This window comes from Bos indicus x Bos taurus, chromosome 15, assembly GCF_003369695.1.
Source record: "Bos indicus x Bos taurus breed Angus x Brahman F1 hybrid chromosome 15, Bos_hybrid_MaternalHap_v2.0, whole genome shotgun sequence".
Lineage (NCBI taxonomy): Eukaryota > Metazoa > Chordata > Mammalia > Artiodactyla > Bovidae > Bos > Bos indicus x Bos taurus.
This window is the reverse complement of record NC_040090.1, coordinates 62,776,577-62,798,545: the sequence shown is the minus strand read 5'-3', so window position 1 is coordinate 62,798,545 and position 21,969 is coordinate 62,776,577.

Sequence of the window (21,969 nt, the reverse complement as noted above, 5' to 3'; positions counted from 1 at the left end):
AGAGGAACCAGAAATCAAAGTTCCAACATCCATTGAATCATAAAAAAAGCAAAAGAGTTCCAGAAAAATACCTACCTCTGTTTTACTGATGCCAAAGCCTTTGACTGTGTGGATCACAATGGACATGAGTTTGAGCAAATTCTGGGAGATAGGAAAGGACAGGGAAGCCTAGCATGCTGCAGTCCATGGAGTGGCAAAGAATTAGACACAACTTGGTGACTAAACAGCAACGAAAAACAACAGCTCCTTTCCCTACTCACAACACTTCTGACACCAGATATGTGGGTTTTCAGACACCAAGCAATTTTCCAATTTTTGGCAGACACCTTCTGGATGTCCTAGAGTTTCATTCAGTTTTTAAACTAGCTTCCTGGAGTTCATGCAGACTCTGTAGGTTAAGGGCTCAGTCTCATTAGACTGCCCTCACTTCAGAGGCCCATCACAAGTCCCAGGTAGTCACCTGTACATCTGACCAACAGGTAATAAATCAAGAGTTACTATGAGCCCTTCTTGGATTTAATAATTTGCTAGAATGTCTCCTAGAACCCAGGGAAACAGGTGTAAAGGATTCAACTCAGGAACACCCAAATGGAAGAGATGCACAGAGCAAGGAGAAGGAAGTTCCCACACCTTCTTTGGGGCAGCACCCTCCTAACACTTCAATATGTTCACAACACTTAGGCTCTCTGGATCCTGTAGTTCAGGGGTTTTTATGGAAGCTTCATCACACGATCAGTCAGCAGCTCCTCTCCCCTCCCTAGAAGATTAGGAGTACGGCTGAAAGTTTTCACTCATGGATCCGTCTTTCTGATGACCAGCACCCATTCTGAAGTTATTCAAGAGCCCATCAAATGTCACTTCCTTAGAACAAAAGACAATCAGCATCCAGAAAATTTTAACAGATTTAGAAGTTCTGTGCCAGGAACCAGGGTCAAAGACCAAATATTAGAAAGAAAATTTGCTGGGCTTATAAATACAAGAAAAAAAAAAAAAATTCTCCTGGCACCCTGAACACTGAGGAAATCACAAAGATTTTAGAAGCTCTGTGTCAAGAATCAAGGACAGATGCCAAGTATATATTTACTATGTTGTGATGCTCATTCTTTTCTCCATTTAAGAGGCAGCTCACGTAGCACGTTTCACCTCTGCCTCCCCATAGAATCCTCTTCCTTTCCTCCTTCTCCTAGAGTAAGTGTGCCCCTGGCCCCCTGTGTACTGTGCAGTGGGGCTCAAACCACCAGGTGGCCTTAACTTCTCCTTGCAGCCCTCACTCATAAACAGACATGGAAATAAGAACGGCTTGGAGCAGAGTGTGCCATGCTTCCCACCTTGGCAGGCCTGCTCTGGGGTCCCTCCCACTTGCCTTCTGCACCCTCACCTCCACCCTGACCACCTTACAGCATGTTAGTCATTGAAGCCCCTGCCAAGTTGTCAGGAGATACCCAACCCATGCAGCAGGTGCCCAGTTCTGGAAAGAACGGGGAAGCTGATTTAGAAATGTTGTGGTTGGGAGTATCTGATGGGTGTTCCCCATACAAGATAAAGGAGACAAATACTCATGGTGCCTGTGTTATGTTGGTTTGTGTTTATTCTACCTAAACTTACCCTTGTTTTTCCCTTTCTTCTGAATGGGCTGCTCCAGACCATAAGCAGACCTTACTTCAGCCCAACAACCTGCATGACAGGACATGTGCCGTGTTTCTGAACCCACCAGCAACTGAAGCAAACACAGGCAAAAACCACATCCATCTGCAACAACCATCCACTCACATGTGCAGAAGACTTGTTTCCTTAGAGTAAGAAAACTGACAGTTGGGGATTTCTTTTTTTTTTAATTAATTTTTTAATTGAAGGATAATTGCTGTACAGAATTTTTTGTCAAACCTCACAGCCATAGGTATACATATATGCCCTCCCTTTTGAACTTCCCTCCCATATCCCTCCCCATCCCACCTCTCTAGATTGATACAGAGCCCCTGTTTGAGTTTCCTGAGATGTACAGCAAATTCCTATTGGCTATGTATTTTACATATGGTAATGTAAGTTTCCATGTTACTCTTTCCATACATCTCACCCTCCCCTCTCCTCTCCCAATGTCCATAAGTCTATTCTCTATGTCTGTTTCTCCATTGCTGCCCTGTAAATAAATTCTTCAGTACCATTTTTCTAGATTCTGTATATATGCGTTAGAATACAATATTTACCTTTCTCTTTCTGACTCACTTCACTATGTATAATAGGTTCTAGGTTCATCCACCTCATGAGAACTGACTCAAATGCATTCCCTTTTATGGCTGAGTAATATTCCACTGTGTATATGTACCACAACTTCTTTATCCATTCATCTGTCAATGGACATCTAGGTTACTTCCATGTTCTAGCTATTGAAAAAAGTGCAGCAATGAACAATAGGATACATGTGTCTTTTTCAATTTTGGTTTCCTTGGGGTATATGCCTAGGAGTGGGATTGCTGGGTCATATGGTGATTGTATTCCTAGTTTTTTTAACGAATCTCCATACCACCTTCCATAGTAGCTGTATCAATTCACATTCCCACTGACAGTGCAAGAACATTCCCTTTTCTCTACACCCTCTCCAGCATTTATTGTTTGTAAACTTTTGATGATGGCCATTCTGACTGGTGTGAGGAGATATCTTATGGTGGCTGTTTTTTCTTTTTTCTTTTCTTTTTTTTTTTTTTTTTTTTTGCATTTCTCTAATAATAAGCAATGTTGAGCATCTTTTCAAGTGTTTGTTAGCCATCTATATGTCTTCTTTGGAGAAATGTCTGTTTAGGTCTTTTTCCCACTTTTTTGATTGGGTTGTTTGTTTTTCTGGCATTGAGTTGTATGAGCTGCTTATATATTTTGGAAATTAATCCTTTGTCAGTTGTTTCATTTGCTATTATTTTCTCCCATTATGAAGGTTGTTTCCTTTGCTGTGCAGAAGCTTTTAAGTTTAATCAGGTCCCATTTGTTTACTCTTTTTATTTCCATTACTCTAGAAGGTGGGTCATAGAGGATCTTGCTTTAATTTATGTCATCGAGTGTTCTGCCTATATTTTTCTCTAAGAGTTTTATAGTTTCTGGTCTTACATTTAGGTCTTTAATCCATTTTGAGTTTATCTTTGTGTATGGTGTTAGGAAGTGTTCTAATTTCATTCTTTTACATGTAGCTGTCCAGTTTTCCCAGTACCATTTATTTAAGAGGCTGTTTTTTTCCCATTGTATATTCTTTCCTCCTTTGTAAAAATTAAGGTACCCATAAATGCATGGCTTTATTTCTGACTTTCTTTCTTGTTCCGTTGGTCTATATTTCTGTTTTAGTGCCACTACCATACTGTCTTGATGACTGTAGCTTTGTAGTATAGTCTGAAGTCAGGAAGGTTGATTCCTCCAGCTCCATTCTTCTTTCTCAAGACTGCTTGACTATTTGGGGTCTTCTGTGTTTCCATATGAATTGTGAAATTTTTTGTTCTAGTTCTGTGGAAAATGCCATTGGTAATTTGATAGGGATCGCATTAAATCTGTAGATTGCATTTGGTAGTATAGTCATTTTCACAATATTGATTCTTCCTACCCAGGAACATGGAATATCTCTCCATCTGTTTATGTCACCTTTGATTCCTTTCATTAGTGTCTTACAATTTTCTGTATACAGTTCTTTTGTCTCTTTAGGTAAGTTTATTCCAAATATTTAATGCTTTATGTTGCAATGGTGAATGGGATTGATTCCTTAATTTCTCTTTCTTATTTTTAACAGTTACTATATATGCAAGTGATTTCTGTGTATTGATTATTGTTATATAAATGCAAGTGATTTCTGTGTATTGATTTTGTAGCCTGTGATTTTGCTAAATTCACTGATTAGCTTTAGTAATTTTTTTATACTATCCTTAGAGTTTTCTATATACAGTATCATGTCATCTGCAAACAGTGAGAGCTTTACTTCTTTTCTGATCTGGATTCCTTTTATTCCTTTTTCTTCTCTGATTGTTGTAGCTACTTCTTCCAGGACTAGATTGAATAATAGTGGTGAAAGTGGACACGCTTGTCTTGTTCCTGATTAAAAGGGTAATATCTTCAGTTTTTCATCATTGAGAATAATGTTTGCTCTAGGCTTATCATATATGGCCTTTACTATGTTCAGGTAGGCTCCTTCTATGCCCATTTTTTGAAGAGTTTTAATCTTAAATGGGTGTTGAATTTGTCAAAGGTTTTTCTGCATCTACTGAGATTATCATATGGTTTTTATCTTTCAATTTGTTAATCTGATGTATCACATTGATTGATTTGCATATATTGAAGAATCCTTGCATTCCTGGAATAAACCCAACTCGATCGTGCTGTATGAGCTTTTTGATGTGTTGCTGAATTCTGTTTGTTAAAATTTTGTTGAGGATTTTTGCATCTATGTTCATCAGTGATATTGGCCTGTGGTTTTCTTTTTTTGTGTTGTCTTTGTCTGCTTTTGGTATCAGAGTGATGGTGGCCTCATATAATGAGTTTGGAAGTGTTCCTTCCTCTGAAATTTTTTGAAAGAGTTTTAGAAGGATAGGCATTAACTCTTTGTTAAATGTTTGATGGAATTCTCCTGTGAAGCCACCTAGTCCTGGGCTTTTGTTTATTGGGAGATTTTTGATTACAGCTTCAATTTCAGTGCTTGATTGGGTTGTTCATAATTTCTATGTCTTCCTGGTTCACTCTTCAGAGATTGAACTTTTCCAAAAATCTGTCCATTTCTTCCAAGTTATCCATTGTATTGCCATATATTTGTTCATAATAGTCCCTTACACTCCTATGTATTTATGCATTGTTTGTTGTAACCTCTCCTTTTTCATTTCTAATTTTGTTGATTTGATTCTTCTCCCTTTTTTTCTTGATCAGTCTGGCTAAAGGCTTGTCAGTTTTGTTTGTCATCTCAAAGAACCAGCTTTTAGTTTGATTAATCTTTACTCTTATTTCTTTCATTTATTTTTCATTTATTTTTGCTCAGATCTTTAAGATTTCTTTCCTTCTATCAATTTTGGGGGTTTTTTGTTCTCCTATTTCCAGTTGTTTTAGGTGTAAAGTTAGGTTGTCTATTCTATGTTTTTTTGTTTCTTGAGGTAGGATTGTATTGCTATAAACTTCCCTCTTAGAACCGTTTTTGCTGCATCCCATAGGTTTTGAGTTGTCGTATTTTCATTGTCATTTGTTTCTATACATTTTTTTAATTTCCCTTTTGATTTCTTCAATAACCTGTTGGTTGTTTAGAAACGTGTTGTTTAATCTCCATGTGTTTGTGTGTTTTGTAGTTTTTTTCTTGTAGTTGATAACTAGTCTCATAGCATTGTTGTTAGAGAAGAGGCTTGATATGATTTCCATTTTCTTAAATTTACTGAGGTTTGATTTGTGACCCAAGATGTGGTCTATCTTGGAGAATGTTCCATGTGCACTTGAAAAGAAAGTGTATTCTTCTGCATTTGAATGGAATGTCCTGAAGATATCAATGAAATCCATCTTATCTAATGTATCATTTAAGACTCATGTTTCCCTACTAATTTTCTGTTTCCATGATCTGTCCATTGGTCTGAGTGGGATGTTAAAGTCTCCTACTATTATTATGTTACTGTCAATTTCTCCTTTTATGCCTATTAGTGTTTGTCTTATGCATTGAGGTACACCTATGTTGGGTGCACAGATATTTACAATTGTTGAGTCTTCCTCTTGGATTGATCCCTTGATCATTATGTAGTGTCCTTTCTTATCTCTTGTAATCTTCTTTATTTTAAGGTCTATCTTGTCTGATATGAGGATTGCTACTCCAGCTCTCTTGCTTCCCATTTGCATGGAATATATTTTTCCATCCTCTCACTTTCAGTCTATATTTGTCTTGAGGTCTGAAGTGGGCTTCTTGTAGGCAATATATATATAGGTCATGTTTTTGTACCTATTCAGCCAGTCTGTGTCTTTTGGTTAGAGCATTTAATCCATTTACACTTAAAGTAATTATTGATATATATGTTCCTATTGCCATTTTATTAATTGTTTGGGGTTTGTTTTTATAGATCATTTTCTTCTCTTGTATTTCTTGACTATATAAATCCCTTTAACATTTGTTGTAAAGCTGATTTGGTGGTACTGGATTCTCTTAACTTTTGCTTGCCTGAAAAGCTTTTAATGTCTCCATCAATTTTGAATGAGATCCTTGCTGGATACAGTAATTTTGGTTGTAGATTTTCCCCTTTCAGTACTTTAAATATATCCTGCCACTCCCTTCTGGTCTGCAGAATTTCTACTGAAAGATCAGCTGTTAAGCATATGGGGTTTCCCTTGTATGTTACTTGTTGCTTCTCACTTGCTGCTTTTAATATTCTTTCTTTGTGTTTACTCTATGTTAGTTTGATTAGCATCTTGGCTTCTTTCTGAAGAGTTTATCAGAAGACTTGTTTCTCAAGGGTCTATCCTGAATGGGACTCTTTGTGCCTCTTGAGCTTGATTTACAATTTCCTTTTCCATATTGGGGAAATGTTCAGCTCTTCAAAATTTTTCTCATACCCTTTCTTTTTCTCTTCTTCTTCTGGGACCCCTATAATTTGAATATTGGTGCATTTGATCTTGTCCCAGAGGTCTCCAAGACTATCCTCAGTTCTTTTCATTCTTTTTTACTGTATTCTGCTCTTCAGAAGTTATTTCCACCATTTTATCTTCTAGCTCACTGATTCGTTCTTCTGCCTCAGATATTCTGCTATTGATTCCTTCTAGAGTATTTTTAATTTCAGTAATTGTATTGTTTGTCTCTGTATGTTTATTCTTTAATTCTTCCAGGTCTTGGTTCATTGATTCTTGCATTTTCTCCATTTTGTTTTCAAGGTTTTTGATCATCTTTACTATCATTATTCTGAATTCTTTTTCAGGTAGTTTGCTTATTTCCTCTTCATTTATTTTGGACTTCTGTGTTTCTAGTTTGCTCCTTCATTTGTGTAGTATTTCTCTGCATTTTCATTATTTTTTTTAACTTATTGTGTTTGAGGTCTCCTTTTCCCAGGCTTCAAGATTGAATTCTTTCTTCCTTTTGGTTTCTGTCCTCCTAAGTTTGATCCAGTGGTTTGTGTAAACTTAATATAAGGTGAGAGATTTGTGCTGAGATTTTGTTTGTTTATTTGTTTTTCCTCTGATGGGCAAGGCTGAGTGAGGTGGTAATCCTATTTGTTGATGATTTTTTGTTGTTGTTGTTCTGTTTGTTGTTTAGATGAGGCGTTCTACACAGGGTGCTACTGATGGTTGGGTGATGCTGGGTCTTATATTCAAATGGCTTCCTTTGTGTGAGTTCTCACTACTTGATACTCCCTAGGGTTAGCTCTCTGGTAGTCTAGGGTCTTGGAGTCAGTGCTCCCACTCCAAAGGCTCAGGGCTTGACCTCTGGTCAAGAACGAAGATTCCAGAAGTGGTTTGTTATTGTATTGTGAGATTTAAACAAATATCCAGAAACAAGAAACAAAGATGAACCCCAGGCAAATGGATGTTACAAAATCAGACAAATAATAATTAAAATAATGGAATATATACATATACATCTATGAGCAAAGTCAAACTGTCCAACAAAAATAAAGTACAGTAGATTGACCAGGCAATCAAAGGAAATCAAAAATTATATTTACCAATTAAGAACAAAACTGACTAAAGCACAAACTGGAAAACAAAACTAGAGCAAGGTGCCAAGTGGGGAATAAAGCAATGAAAACAAAACTAACAAATATGTTGAGAGGAAAGGAAAGAAAGAAAGAATAGACAGAATAGACATGCAAAGTTAAATAGAAGTAGATGAAGAAGATTTATATACATTAAAGATTAACTGCAAGAGGGAAAAACATAAGGGAAGGCAAACAAAGGAATAAATGTAGAAAAAAATAATAGGTCTTTAAAAATTAAAAAAAGAGAAAAGAAAAAAAAATGGAAAAAGAAAGAAAAAAGGGGGGAAAAGGAAAACTCTACATAACTGCAAAAGCCCAATGTAGAGGTAGAGGTTTATAACAACAATGAAAAGTGTGACTGAATATACACATATACCCATAAGCAAAATCAAAACAGTCCAACAAAAATAAAATACAATAGATTGACCCAGCTAACAAAGGAAACCAAAAATGATATCTACCAGAACAAAACTAACTAAAGCAAAAACTGGAAAACAAAACTAAAGCAAGGTGCCTACTGGGGAATAAAGCAATGAAAATAAAACTAACAAATATATTGAGAGGAAAGAAAAGAAAGAAAGAATAGATAGGCAAAGTTAAATAGAGGTAGATAAAGAAGATTTATATACATTAAAGATTAACTGCAAGGGGAAAAGAACAGTAGGAAAAGAAAACAAAGGAATAAATGTAGAAAAATAATAATAGGTTTAAAAAATTTAAAAAAAGAAAAGAAAAAAGGGGGGACTCCACATAACTGCAAAAGTGGCAGAGGTTTATAACAACAATAAAAAATATGACTGAGGAAAATAAAAGCTCAAAAGCTTAATTAGATTTCATAGCACCAATAAAATGAACAACTACAACAGAGTGGGAGGAAAGGAAGAAAAAGAAAAAAATCCAAAAGAATCTACAGAACAAGTCAAAACATAAGAATAACAAATGTTTTTCTAAGTCACTGCTGTCAGAGTCCTTTCCCTCCCTGGGAGTCACAGTACACCTTGCCTCCCTAGGATGCCCTCCAACACTGTGCTGATCTCTGGACCTGCTGTGGGGGCAGCTCAGATTCTAATCTGGTCCTATTCCTATGTGTTCTTGCCTCCAATGTCTACAGCTATCAAAAGTAGTGTGTTTTCTTTTGTGGGAGCTCTAAATAACCTTTTATATAACCCATAGACACAGAGTCTGGTTAGTTGGTTGTGTGGATTTAATCTGCAGCTTGCACAGCTGGTGGGAAGGTTTTAGATCTTCTTCCTTAGCCACACTGCCCCTGGTTTCAATTGTGGTTTTATATCCACCTCTGCATATGGGTCGTGCACTGGGTTTGCTCCTGAGGCTGCCCTGGAGGACTTGGGTTTGCCCCTGTGAGGGCCAGGTATGGAGGTGGTGCAGCTGCTTGGGTTGCAGGGGTTCTGGCAGCACGAGGTACTCAGGGGAGTTGGTGGCTAGGGTAGCAGGAAATATAGTGCTCTAGAAGGGTATGGAAACCACTATTGGCCAATATGCTCCAGTATTCTTGCCTGGAGACCCCCCCTCCCTGACAGAGAAGCCTGGTGCGCCAGTCTACAGGGTCCCAAAGAGTTGGACACTATTGAAGTGACCCTGAGAGCATAGATGCAAGACTTTTTTAGCCTGTGGCAGCTCTGCCCCAGTGACAGTTGAGCGTTAAGATGGTGCAGCTGCTTGGTTTGTGGGGACTCTGGCAGCACCAAGTGTGCTGGGATATGGACTGCTTCTGCTGCAGGAGTTATGGTTCTCTCAGAGTCTTTTGTCAAGCCTCTTGTAGATGGCAATCAGAAGGCCTCTTTGGCCAGTCTTTCTCTGTAGCTCCACCCATTCAAGCACTTAGAGGGCCCCCTTGCCTGGGGTCCTACTCTGTAGTTCAGTGCACCAAGCACTCAAGGGAGCATCCTGGCTGGGGTCCTGTTCTGTAGTTCAGTGCATCAGGCATTTGATGAGCCAGCTTCTCTATTGTTCAGCTGCTGATGCTGGTGTGTGGGGAGAGAGAGGCTATGGTGATGGCTCCACCCCCTACATGTGACTCAACAGTATCACCTTGCTTCCATGGCTGCCTGGCTTTCCTCCACAGTCATTCCCACCACAGCCTCCTCCCTCATATCCTCTCAATTCATCTCTCTGCAGTCGACAGCAGCCCTCACCCTGGGATTGCTACACAATCCCTAAATTCTAGCTCCCAGCCACTGTGCCTTCCAGGGGACCTGCATCCCTGTCCAGGGTATGTATGGCTGTGGCGAGGACTGTCTGGTTCTCATTCCATTTAGGCTGCCACAGATCAGCTGTTACCCTCTCAGCCTTAAATGTTTCTCCTCTGACTCAGACAATTGCCCTGATGTGGGGATTGGATCCCTGCTTCAGTTCCCGGAGGGCAGGTCCAGTCCTACTAACACTTCTGTTTTTCCCCCTAGTTCCTTCATTCTACTGAGTTTTGCGTGGTTCTATATATTATTTTCCTCTGGTGAGGTACTCCTGTCCACTCTCAGCTGTTGTTCTGCATGCACTTCTGTGTCTGAAGGTGTATTCCTGATGTGCCAGTGGAGAGAGAAGTACTCCACGTTCAACTACTCCTCCGCCATCTTGTTCTCTCCAGGGGATTTCTTTTTAAATGTATCTAATTCTATGTAAACAATTCTGGAGTTCTATGCAAATACAGCAAGTGTACTACAGCGTACTTTTAAAGCTCAAGCTTGTATCGATTGCAAATCAATTTCTCAACTTCAGTGCATCTCAGGTCTCCCAATGATGTCTAATCTCTGAAATATTTCTGCAGTGTACTAGACATTTCTGCATTAAAATTCTAGAAAATCATCATGACTTTGAGCTATAGATGCAGGAGCAGCCTACAGGAAGATGGTTACAAACTCTTTGGTGCTGTGTTCAGTTGTGTTCAGTTTGTGGAAAGAGAAAGGTTATATAGGGTTGGCCAGAAACTTCATCCAGGTTTTTCTGCAACATCTTATGAACTTTCTGGCTAACTCAGTACTTGTGATAATGTTTCTTTACCATGAAAAATAATGGAATTCCCTCTGCTATGCTTTATTTCTTATTGCTACTTCTACCCAGTAACTGTCATCTCTGATGCATTCTGTAGCAGAGTTCAGCATGGCAGGCACTCGCTGGGGACTTCTAGGTGCACAGCACCATCAACACAGTTAAGAGCAGAATACAGAGCAGAAGGGAGAGGCATTCTGCCTGGGGATGGGGGGGTGGCTACGCCAAAACCATTGACCAGAATAGAAAGCAGCATGAAATCAGTGCCATTAGAGACTCAAGCAAGAAGCACCATGAAATGGGCCACTGAATCCATCTTGATGAGTATACAGGCAAATTGCCTGGAGAAGGTAGCATTTCTGCTGAATCTTGAAAACCACTGAGTGGTCAGTTCTAGCTAGAGCAAGCCTTAACCTTCAGTATTTATTAAGAACCACAATTATAATGTACAATGCAGATTATCTGACAGGATGGCCAGATTTATCCTAGATTCAGTAAATCTAAGATGGACTGCATTGATTGAGTGTTGCAGGTAATTCTGAGGCAGGTCAAGGCCCACACTGTGCACTGGGTTGGAGGTTGTGCTGGGGGAAGAAATGGTAGACAGGAAGAAAGATAGAATGGGCCAGACCATAGAAGTGCCATGCTGAGGAGGTTGAGCTCTTTTCTTTCAGCAGCAGGTGCTGTATCTATGTTTGTAAAAGGTTCCATTCTACTTGAAAGTTTTATAATGTTCCAGCTCTTTTAAAACTACAGCATTGAGAAGAATATACATGTTAAAGGATTGGCTGTGGCTTAAATTTTTATATTTTATTTTAATATAGAGCTATTGGTTCAAAGAGTAAGCAAGAATGAATTTGGACGCCCACCAGGGCACTCCTGCTTAAAATAGGATCCAAATCACAGGCTCTAGGACCAATGTGGTTATCCTCTCTCTGTGTCCTCTCATTTGCTTAAAAGAGTAAAGAAAACAGGTGCAGGAAACTGGAAAATTGAAATAAATTTTGTCATTTTGGTTTTCTTATAGAAATGTGGAGACCACAAAGGGGTTTTCTATCAGTAAGAGAAACGCAGACACAAGGTTCTTAAATCTACTGTGAGTTAGAACATTCCAGAAACTCATTTCAACTACAGATGTTCTTCCAGAGGAGAGTTTTCAAGCTATTCAGTCTCAGAACCCCTTACTTTTTTACACACTGTTGAGGACATCAACCAGCTTTTTACAGGACTTATAATCACATATATATATTACATTGTAAATTAAAACTCAGTTCAGTTCAGTTCACTCGCTCAGTCGTGTCCGACTCTTTGCAACCCCATGAATTGCAGCACGCCAGGCCTCCCTGTCCATCACCAACTCCCGGAGCTCACTCAGACTTACATTCATCGAGTCAGTGATGCCATCCAGCCATCTCATCCTCTGTTGTCCCCTTCTCCTCCTGCCCCCAATCCCTCCCAGCATCAGTCTTTTCCAATGAGTCAACTCTTCGCATGAGGTGGCCAAAGTACTGGAGTTTCAGCTTTAGCATCATTCCTTCTAAAGAACATCCAGGACTGATTTCCTTTAGAATGGACTGGTTGGATCTCCTTGCAGTCCAAGGGACTCTCAAGAGTCTTCAGTTCAAAAGCATCAATTTTTCGGCACTCAGCTTTCTTCACAGTCTAACTCTCACAGCCATACATGACCACTGGAAAAACCATAGCCTTGACTAGACGGACCTTTGTTGGCAAAGTAGTGTCTCTGCTTTTTAATATGCTATCTAGGTTGGTCATAACTTTCCTTCCAAGGAGTAAGCGTCTTTTAATTTCATGGCTGCACTCACCATCTGCAGTGATTTTGGAGCCCCCAAAAATAAAGTCTGACATTGTTTCCACTGTTTCCCCATCTATTTCCCATGAAGTGATGGGACCAGATGCCATGATCTTCGTTTTCTGAATGTTGAGCTTTAAGCCAACTTTTTCGCTCTCCTCTTTCACTTTCATCAAGAGGCTTTTGAGTTCCTCTTCACTTTCTGCCATAAGGGTGGTGTCATCTGCATATCTGAGGTTATTGATATTTCTTCCGACAATCTTGATTCCAGCTTGTGTTTCTTCCAGCCCAGTGTTTCTCATGATGTACTCTGCATAGAAGTTAAATAAGCTGGGTGACTATATACAGCCTTAACATACTCCTTTTCCTATTTGGAACCAGTCTTTTGTTCCATGTCCAGTTCTAACTGTTGCTTCCTGACCTGCATATAGGTTTCTAAAGAGGCAAGTCAGGTGGTCTGGTATTCCCATCTCTTTCAGAATTTTCCACGATTTATTGTGATCCACACAGTCAAAGGCTTTGGCATAGTCAATAAAGCAGAAATAGATGTTTTTCTGGAACTCTCTTGCTTTTTTGATGATCCAGCAGATGTTGGCAATTTGATCTCTGGTTCCTCTGCCTTTTCTAAAACTAGCTTGAACATCTGGAAGTTCACGGTTCACGTATTGCTGAAGCTTGGCTTGGAGAATTTTGAGTATTACTTTACTAGCGTGTGAGATGAGAGCAATTATGCGGTAGTTTGAGCATTCTTTGGCATTGCCTATCTTTGGGATTGGAATGAAACTGACCTTTTCCAGTCCTGTGGCCACTGCTGAGTTTTCCAAATTTGCTGGCATATTGAATGCACTTTCACAGCATCATCTTTCAGGATTTGAAATAGCTCAACTGGAATTCCCTCACCACCACTAGCTTTGTTCGTAGCGATGCTTTCTAAGGCCCACTTGTCTTCACAGTCCAGGATGTCTGGCTCTAGGTGAGTGATCACACCATTGTGATTATCTTGGTCATGAAGATCTTTTCTGTACAGTTCTTCTGTGTATTCTTGCCACCTCTTCTTAATATCTTCTGCTTCTGTTAGGTCCATACCATTTCTGTCCTTTATTGAGCCCATCTTTGCATGAAAGTTTCCCTTGGTATCTCTAATTTTCTTGAAGCAATCTCTAGTCTTTCCCATTCTGTTGTTTTCCTCTATTTCTTTGCATTGATCACTGAGGAAGGCTTTCTTATCTCTCCTTGCTATTCTTTGGAACTCTGCATTCAGATGCTTATATCTTTCCTTTTCTCCTTTGCTTTTTGCTTCTCTTCTTTTCACAGCTATTTGTAAGGCCTCCCCAGACAGCCATTTTGCTTTTTTGCATTTCTTTTCCATGGGGATGGTCTTGATCCCTGTCTCCTATACAATGTATAGTATTTAAAATATTTATTATTCATTTAAAATAGTTGTGATAAACCATAACATGTCAACATAAATAACTTTTAATTAAAATAGTTATGATTTCCAAACCGCAAACAAATTTATTGAAAAGGGTAAGCACTGTTTTACAATTTTACAAATGGCCTGACTGCCTGGCTTCAGAAAAACAGCTGGACTCTATCTGCTTCTCCATTCAATATGCTATAGTATCACAGTTCATGTAGCTTCTAGAAAACTCCTCTGGGCAGTCATGAGAGAATGAGAGAATAAAGGGCAGCTAATTTTTTGTTTTTATTATGAAATCAATTTCAACTATGCTGATCTCCTGAACCAGTCTCCAGGACCTCGGAAGATGTCCAGAACACATTTTGACTAAAACACAACCACTGTTGTCTGGATTCCATCTGTCTGAAATGCACATGTGATGCCGAGCTGGAGAACCACTTGTTGTCACCTATTTGAAGGCATGAAGTGTTGGTCGCTTAGTCATGTCTGACTCTTTGCAATCCTATGGATCGTAGCCCTCCACGCTCCTCTGTCCACAGGGATTCTCCAGGCAAGAATACTGGAGTGGGTTGCCAAGGCCTCTTCCAGGGGATCTTCCTGACCCATGGATCAAATGCTGGTCTCCTGTATTGCAGGCAGATTCTTTACTGTCTGAGCTGCCAGGGAAGCCTGAAGTCTTGAAACACCAAGTGTTATACAAATCCAGAACAACCAGGAACTATCTTTGTCCAGGCCTGGGAGACCAAAATTAAGCTACAATAGTGGGTAAAAATAATGAAAATATCAGAAAGGACCTCAAATTTGGTTTCTTTAAATTTTGATCTAGAAGATTTTATGCTGACTGTGCATTATAAAAAAAAAAAAAACTTTTTTAAACTCAAAAAAATTTGTTTCAAAATATAGCTCTCTGAGCCCTAGTTCAAATGATTCCGAATTAGAATTGGCTGTGTGGTTGGGCAAAAGTATTTTGTTGTTGTTGTTGTTTGTTTGTTTGTTTTGTTTTTGTTTTATTTTTAAACTTTACAATATTGTATTGGTTTTGCCATATATCAACATGAATCCGCCACAGGTATACATGTGGCGAAAGTATTTGTAAAAAGCTCCACTAGTGATTCTGTATTACTGCCAGGTTTTAGAAACCTCTAATATAGATATTTATGCTTTATATATAATAAAAAGGCTATCCCATTGTATTAAAGTGACATTCATTTTTCTTTTTATTCCTAAACAAAAACAACTTCCTTTCTGAATTCTATCTATATCTAAAAGATACCTAGCTTATAAACATCATGTATTCATAATTACAGAATTAACAGTATAATAACTATATTCCCTACTGGGAAATAGGTTTTTTTCATGTACAGTATTTTTCAAAACCGAACTCTATGTAAAAAGGATAAAAAATTCCACAGCTATTCATAAAACAAATAATAGATTCCTTGTTTCCATAATAAATGTTTAAGAGAGTTTGTTCCTAATGGAAACTCATTGTTACTGAATAAAAATCTACTTGGGGAGGGAAAAAGTACCTTCATATATAATCTACACAGGGGATGCAAATTGTAGAGAAACAGACACCAAAGGATTTGCATTTAATCAAATCTAAAGCAAGTCATTTCAGAAGCATCATTACCATGTACAGAAGCCTTTCCCATCAGAATCAGGCTGACCTTTCCAGAAGACTGGCTCCCTTGTCAAGGAAAATCCACCATTTACCTGAAATCCTACGTTGCCATTACGAAAGAAATTTACCAGAACCATCCAGAATGGAAAGTGGTGAGTCAATATCGATTATCTAAAACTTTTTTTAAAACTTGAGAATCCTAGTGTTTATTTTTGACATCACAAAGCTGTAACAGAAAGCAAAGGACAAGAAGAAATATCCCTAACTCTAGCTAGAGCATGAAAAGCTATCAAAACACAGACCAGAGATCAACAACTTAAACTCTTGATAATATTTTCACAATTCTGTTCACATTTAATTACTAATTGTCGGATTTATTTTGCTGTATCAAGTACATGAGAGTATGTTTTCTGAAAGATCAATTATGCTGAACATTACTTTTATAAAATAAGAACCTGGATATTAAAGCATTCTTTTCCAGTATAGCCATATAGTATATCAGATGTAACAACTTCTAGCAAGTTTTCAACTGTAAGGAAAATGAAGGAGAAGAATCCACATTTATGGACAGCTTGAAATATCTTTTATTCATGCATCTTGCTTTTAAAATTAAGGATGAAGGGCTTTCCACGTACACATGGTAAGGAAGAGCTGTTATTACACGAATTCAAGCTGTATATAGATCTTTCCCAGATTGTTCACTCTGAGGATACAGATATTAGTGTCAACATAACAATATTAGTCTAATATTAGTGTCAAGCTTGTGTTTCAGACACAAACTTGAGATTTAAAAGTTAGCATTGTAAATGTTAATAAATGATAATAGAAGAAATATTCTCTAAACACTTTGTAAAGTAGCTTGAAAGAAAAATTAATATTTTTTTAAATTCTACTGCTCCTCAAAGACTGATCCCAAAAGATTTTTTAAAAGCCTTAAGAGCATCTGTCTCCTGCAGTACAGAACTGGTTATAAATGGAAGTTTTAAGTTTTTGGATCCAGTTCTGAGGCTTAAAAAGTGCCAGGGGGTGACTACTGGGAGGGGCTCGTGGGTGCCTACGGTAAAGGGTAAACCAAACTTCTACAAAATCCTCACATGTTAACTAATTTAGCTCCACTTCCTTAAAAGTTTTCATCTTTATTTCAGAGTGAAATTTCATAAGCAGTATATATAAATTAACATACTGAACATTTCCCGATTAGTTGCTGAACTTGTTTTTCCTTGTGTTCTCCTGGAGGCTTCCCATAATAAACTAGTATAGTATCATTTCCCCAGACCAGGAGCAGAACCACAGACACTGAGCCTTGAGTGGGCATGGAGGTAGCACTGTATTCCTACATGGGGATCTGCCTCCTCTTGGGGAGAGGGCTCTTGTCCTGAGCAAGACAGGCTGAGGTTGGTGGGGACTGAGAGGGGTACCCACAGCCCCAGAACTGGCACCTGAGCCAGACTGTGGGCCCACTCACTGTATTGCCACTGGCCTGTCCAAGACCTCACTCTTGGCACTTCCCTGACAAGCAGAGAAATGGAACCACTGTGGATGCTGTTCACCAGTAATCCATCATTCAGGATGTTTATTCTGTTCTACTTGAGTGAGAGTGTACCTGCGTTTCATACCATCAGGAACTACAATTCAGAGAGACATCATCTCTTATCTTAACTTTACCATTGTCTAATGCTGTAACTCAAAATATGAATTGTCTTCTAAAGTTATGGAATGGTTTTTTGTTTCATCCTCATTTTGTTTCAAACTCTCTTTTTATTCCCTTACCTTATGTAACACACACCTGCTTAGAGACTCTAAAGAATTTAAAAGCAAGAAAATGTATTCCAGAGACTGTCATCAAAAGTAGTAAAATAAGGTGCTTCAAATGTCATAAATGTATTTTATATTTCATAACAAAAAACAATTGAGGAATATCCTACATTTTTAATAACAAGTTGCAGAATGTATGAGTTTGATTTGACAGAAAAAAAAACTTAAATTTTCAGAAACAATATTAAAGCAATAACATCATTAAATCTACTATGGACCAAGTTCTTCTTCAAAGTGAACAGGAATTAGGAAAAGGCGTGACTGAGACAATTTGCTAAGTATACATAGTCACAATAATAATGCAGAAATTTTTCCCCAAAATTCGAAAGGATGCATGGATTCTTATTAACAAATTTGCTTGTGCTTTCTCTCTGGAAACACGTCTTTGTTTTCTCAACAACTGATCTGAATGTATCTAGAATATTTGAATAAAAACTCTTCAGCATCTCCTGGTTTATACAGGTGTGCATTCTTTAAATAGACACAGTATACAAGGGGGAAATGATTTGGAAGTAGGAATATTGGCAATATTTTTAAACTCTAAATATCATTCCTCTTTTAAAAAGGATAGGGTAGGTTAAGGAACTTTCAGAATTCCCCAAAACAGGAAAAATAATCTAGGTAATAAGTTTAAAGAATTGTTAAAGTTTCCATGTTTTAATAAGATGTATTTTAATTAACCTTTTTTGTATCCCCTCAGAGCCTGGTTTATCCCCATTGTCCTTGTTTTCTTAACACCCATGCTCCAGATGAAACTGATCTGCCCCACATTCTAAAGATCTCCAGCCTTCTTTCTGTGCCCCCATTTTCCTCAGATTCTCTAAGGCATTTTATTTACTCCACAAATAGTTATTAAACACCTACCAAGTACTCTTGCCTGGAAAATCCCATGGATGGGGAAGCCTAGTAGGCTGCAGTCGATGGGGTTGCCAGGAGTTGGACACGACTGAGCAACTTCACTTTCACTTTTCACTTTCATGCATTGGAGAAGGAAATGGCAACCCACTCCAGTGTTCTTGCCTGGAGAATCCCAGGGACGGGTGAGCCTGGTGGGCTGTTGTCTATGGGGTCGCACAAAGTCAGACACGACTGAAGTGACTTAGCAGCAGCAGCAGCAGCAGGTGCCAGATACTTGACACCACTGATTATTCCTCTTTCTCTACACTTCCTCTTTCCATCATGCCCCTGTTGCTACCATGCCACAGCATCACATACCTACATATCTGCCCTGTCCCCCACCTGCATCTGCCTTGACCATCCCCATCCCCTCCCTTTCCCTGGGCATCAGAACTATCACCTTTTCCCAGGGCTTGGATTTCTACTCCTTTTGCTAAAAGTCTTCTTGAAGAACTTTATTTCCATAGTTCTAGTTAGCATAGTTTTAGAGAGGTTTCTTAGATATACAATTCTAACCCTGGTCAAAGTTCTCATCTATCCAAAGGATAATTTCACTTTATTAAGCCACCACAACCTCAGAGTCAGCATATTCAAAACGGAACTCTTTTTTCCATGTCAGAACCAATCTTCCCTGGCTTCTTGGGTTCTCTTCTTAATCATAGTAATATGTGTCTGTACATGTGTGTGTGTGTGTGTGTGTGTGTGTGTGTGTTCTTTTGAAAAAGACATTTAAGATTCCTTAACCCTGCCCTTTCCTGTTCATTTCCAAAGTTTCTGGCTAGCCTGTCACTGTGTTATCATTTCGCATCCTCTCTGCATCTGCATCATAACCCATCCTGAGGTGTGCCCTTAGATTAATCTTCCCCCCAGAATTCCAATTCTTTCTAAATATGGTAAAGTCATAATACTCCCCTATTCGAAAGGATTAGTGATGTTCACCATCTACAACCTAAAGAATAGAATTTTACAGCCTGATTTTCAAGATATTCAATATTTCCATTATTCTCAACCAAAAATATATATATATACTTTCAACAGGTATTTACTGGAGGGCTACTAATTGCCTTTCCATTACTCTGCCTGGAGAATTCCGTGAACTGTATAGTCCATGGGATTGCAAAGAGTTTGACACAAATGAGCAACTTTCACTTTACTAAGTGCCAAGTACTGTTCTAGGCAATGGCACTTAAAATGTTCCAATGAGTTAAAACAAGCAAAGATTCCCATCCTTGCGGAACTTACACTTTAGCAAGGAAAAGGAAGACAATTAACAATAAACTTAATAAATAAGGAAAGTACATAGGATATTTAAAAAGTGACAAGTGCCACACAGAAAAAGTAGAAGAGGGTAATTGCAACTTTAAATTAAATATGTTCTCCTTGAGAAAATGACATTTGAGCCAAATCTTGAGGGAGACAAGGGCATTTAGTCATGTGGGTGACGGAGGGAAGAATATTCCAGCTAGAGGGGACAGCCTCTAATGCAAAGGTCCTAAGGCAGAAGTGGTATGGTTGATGTGTTTCAGAAACTGTCTGGAGTACATATAGTATCACGAGCTGAGATCAGAGGTGTAGGGGCACAAGTTTATGTTGGGCTATCGTGAGGACCTTGGCTTTTACTCTGAGTAAAATGGAGAGCCATTGTGTGGTTTTAAGAAGAGAACTGAGGCAACTGGAATTTGTTTTAGAAAGAATTACTTTGGCTGCTGTGTTGAGATAGACTGGGGATGGAGGAAGAATACAAGCAAAGAGATGGGTTGGAAGGCTACTGCCGTATCTTTATGAGAGATGACAGTCACTTGTACCTGGATATTAGCAGCAGGTGGTGGCGGGGAGCCAGGGGAGGCACTTCCCTGTGGCTCAGATGGTAAAGAATCTGCCTGCAATGCAGGAGACCTGGGTTCAATCCCTGGATTAGAAGATCTCCTGGAGAAAGGAATGGCTAACCACACCAGTATTCTTGCCTGGAAAACTCCATGGACAGAGGAGCCTCATGGGCTCCATGGGGTTGCAAAGAGTCAGACACAACTGAGTGACTAACAAACAGATTACCAGTAGAGCTGGAGGAAAATCTGCAGATTCTGGTCTGTTTCATAGGTGGCACCATCAGAAACTCCTAAAGGATGGATTGTGGGCTATGAGAGAAAAGAGAGGAACCAAGAGTGATTCTATAGCTTCTGGGCAATCAGAAGAATGGAGTTGCCAATCAACTGAGATAGGAAGGGGTCTTCCCAGGTGGCACAGTGATGAAGAATCCACCTGCCAATGCAGAATATGCAAGAGATGCAGGTTTGATCCTGAGGTTGCAAAGAATCCCTGGAGTAGGAAATGGCAACCCACTCCAATATTCTTGCTTGGAAATTCCATGGACAGAGGAGCCTAACAGGCTACAGTCCATGGGGCTGCAAAGAGTCGGACACAACTGAGCCCAGCACCACCACCACCACCGAGACAGGAAGGTTTCAGATAAGCAAATATAGAGGGAAGAACAAAGTTCAGAGGTGGGTATCTGGAGTTTGAAATGTCTACTATACATCTGAGAAAAGATGGACATCAAGGTCTAAAGTCCAGGATAGGTCTGGGCTAAGGGTACCCATTTGAACTTCATCTACATATTGATGGCATTTAAATCCATTAATTCCAGTGACCTTAGTTTGTTCCCTTTATTTCCACATGCCTTTCTCTTTCCCGCCTGCCTCCGTCTTTGCTCATGCCAAGTCTAATATACAAGACCCTTCTCCCTCCTCCTAACCTATCCATGTCAGTCTGAATCGAGCTTAAGTCTCACCCCTTCCCACAAAGTTTTCATCAACAAACCAAAACACACTCTTCCCCCTCCCTTAATCCCTCACAAGTGAATGTCTATTTCTCTCACTAAAATAAGATGTCTTTGAGGACATCTGTTATAAGTTCTAAATTTATTTTGCATCCCCTGTGGCATATAGCCCCATATTTTGCACTAAAGTCAGTGCCAACCAGCACATAAGACTGATTTTTTTATGGCAAAACTTCAGACGTTTTGATCTGTTTGTTTGTCATCTCATGAATTTTATCCCTCTATTAGTCTCCATGTGGTTATTTGTTAAACTTATTTAGAGTAGGTATATTTCCTCTAGGCTTTTTGGCATACATATAAAACATAAATAAATAATTTAGATTGAACCCATCAATTAAAAAGCCCTTCCCAAAAAAAGTAAAAACAAGACAGTCTGCAAACACACAAAGGGTCAGCTTCGACCTCTTCAACATTCACCCCAAACTTCTCAGACCCAAGTCCACACCTCCATCAACCAGCCAGACATTCCCCCTTTTTGCTCAGCTAGGAATGCCTAGGTTAGAGCTGGCCCCCGCCTCCACAGAAAACTTATAAAACCCCTGCTGCTGCTGCTAAGTCGCTTCAGTCATGTCCGACTCTGTGAGATCCCACAGACAGCAGCCCACCAGGCTCCTCCATCCCTGGGATTCTCCAGGCAAGAACAATGGAGTGGATTGCCATTTCCTTCCCCAATGCAGGAAAGTGAAAAGTGAAAGTGAAGTCGTTCAGTCGTGCCCGACTCGTAGCGACCCCATGGACTGCAGCCCACCAGGCTCCTCCATCCATGGGATTTTCCAGGCAAGAGTACTGGAGTGGGGTGCCATTGCCTTCTCCATAAAATCCCTACTCATTTGTATATCTTTGGTTCTCAGACTTCAGAGAACATCAGAATCACCCGAAGGGCCT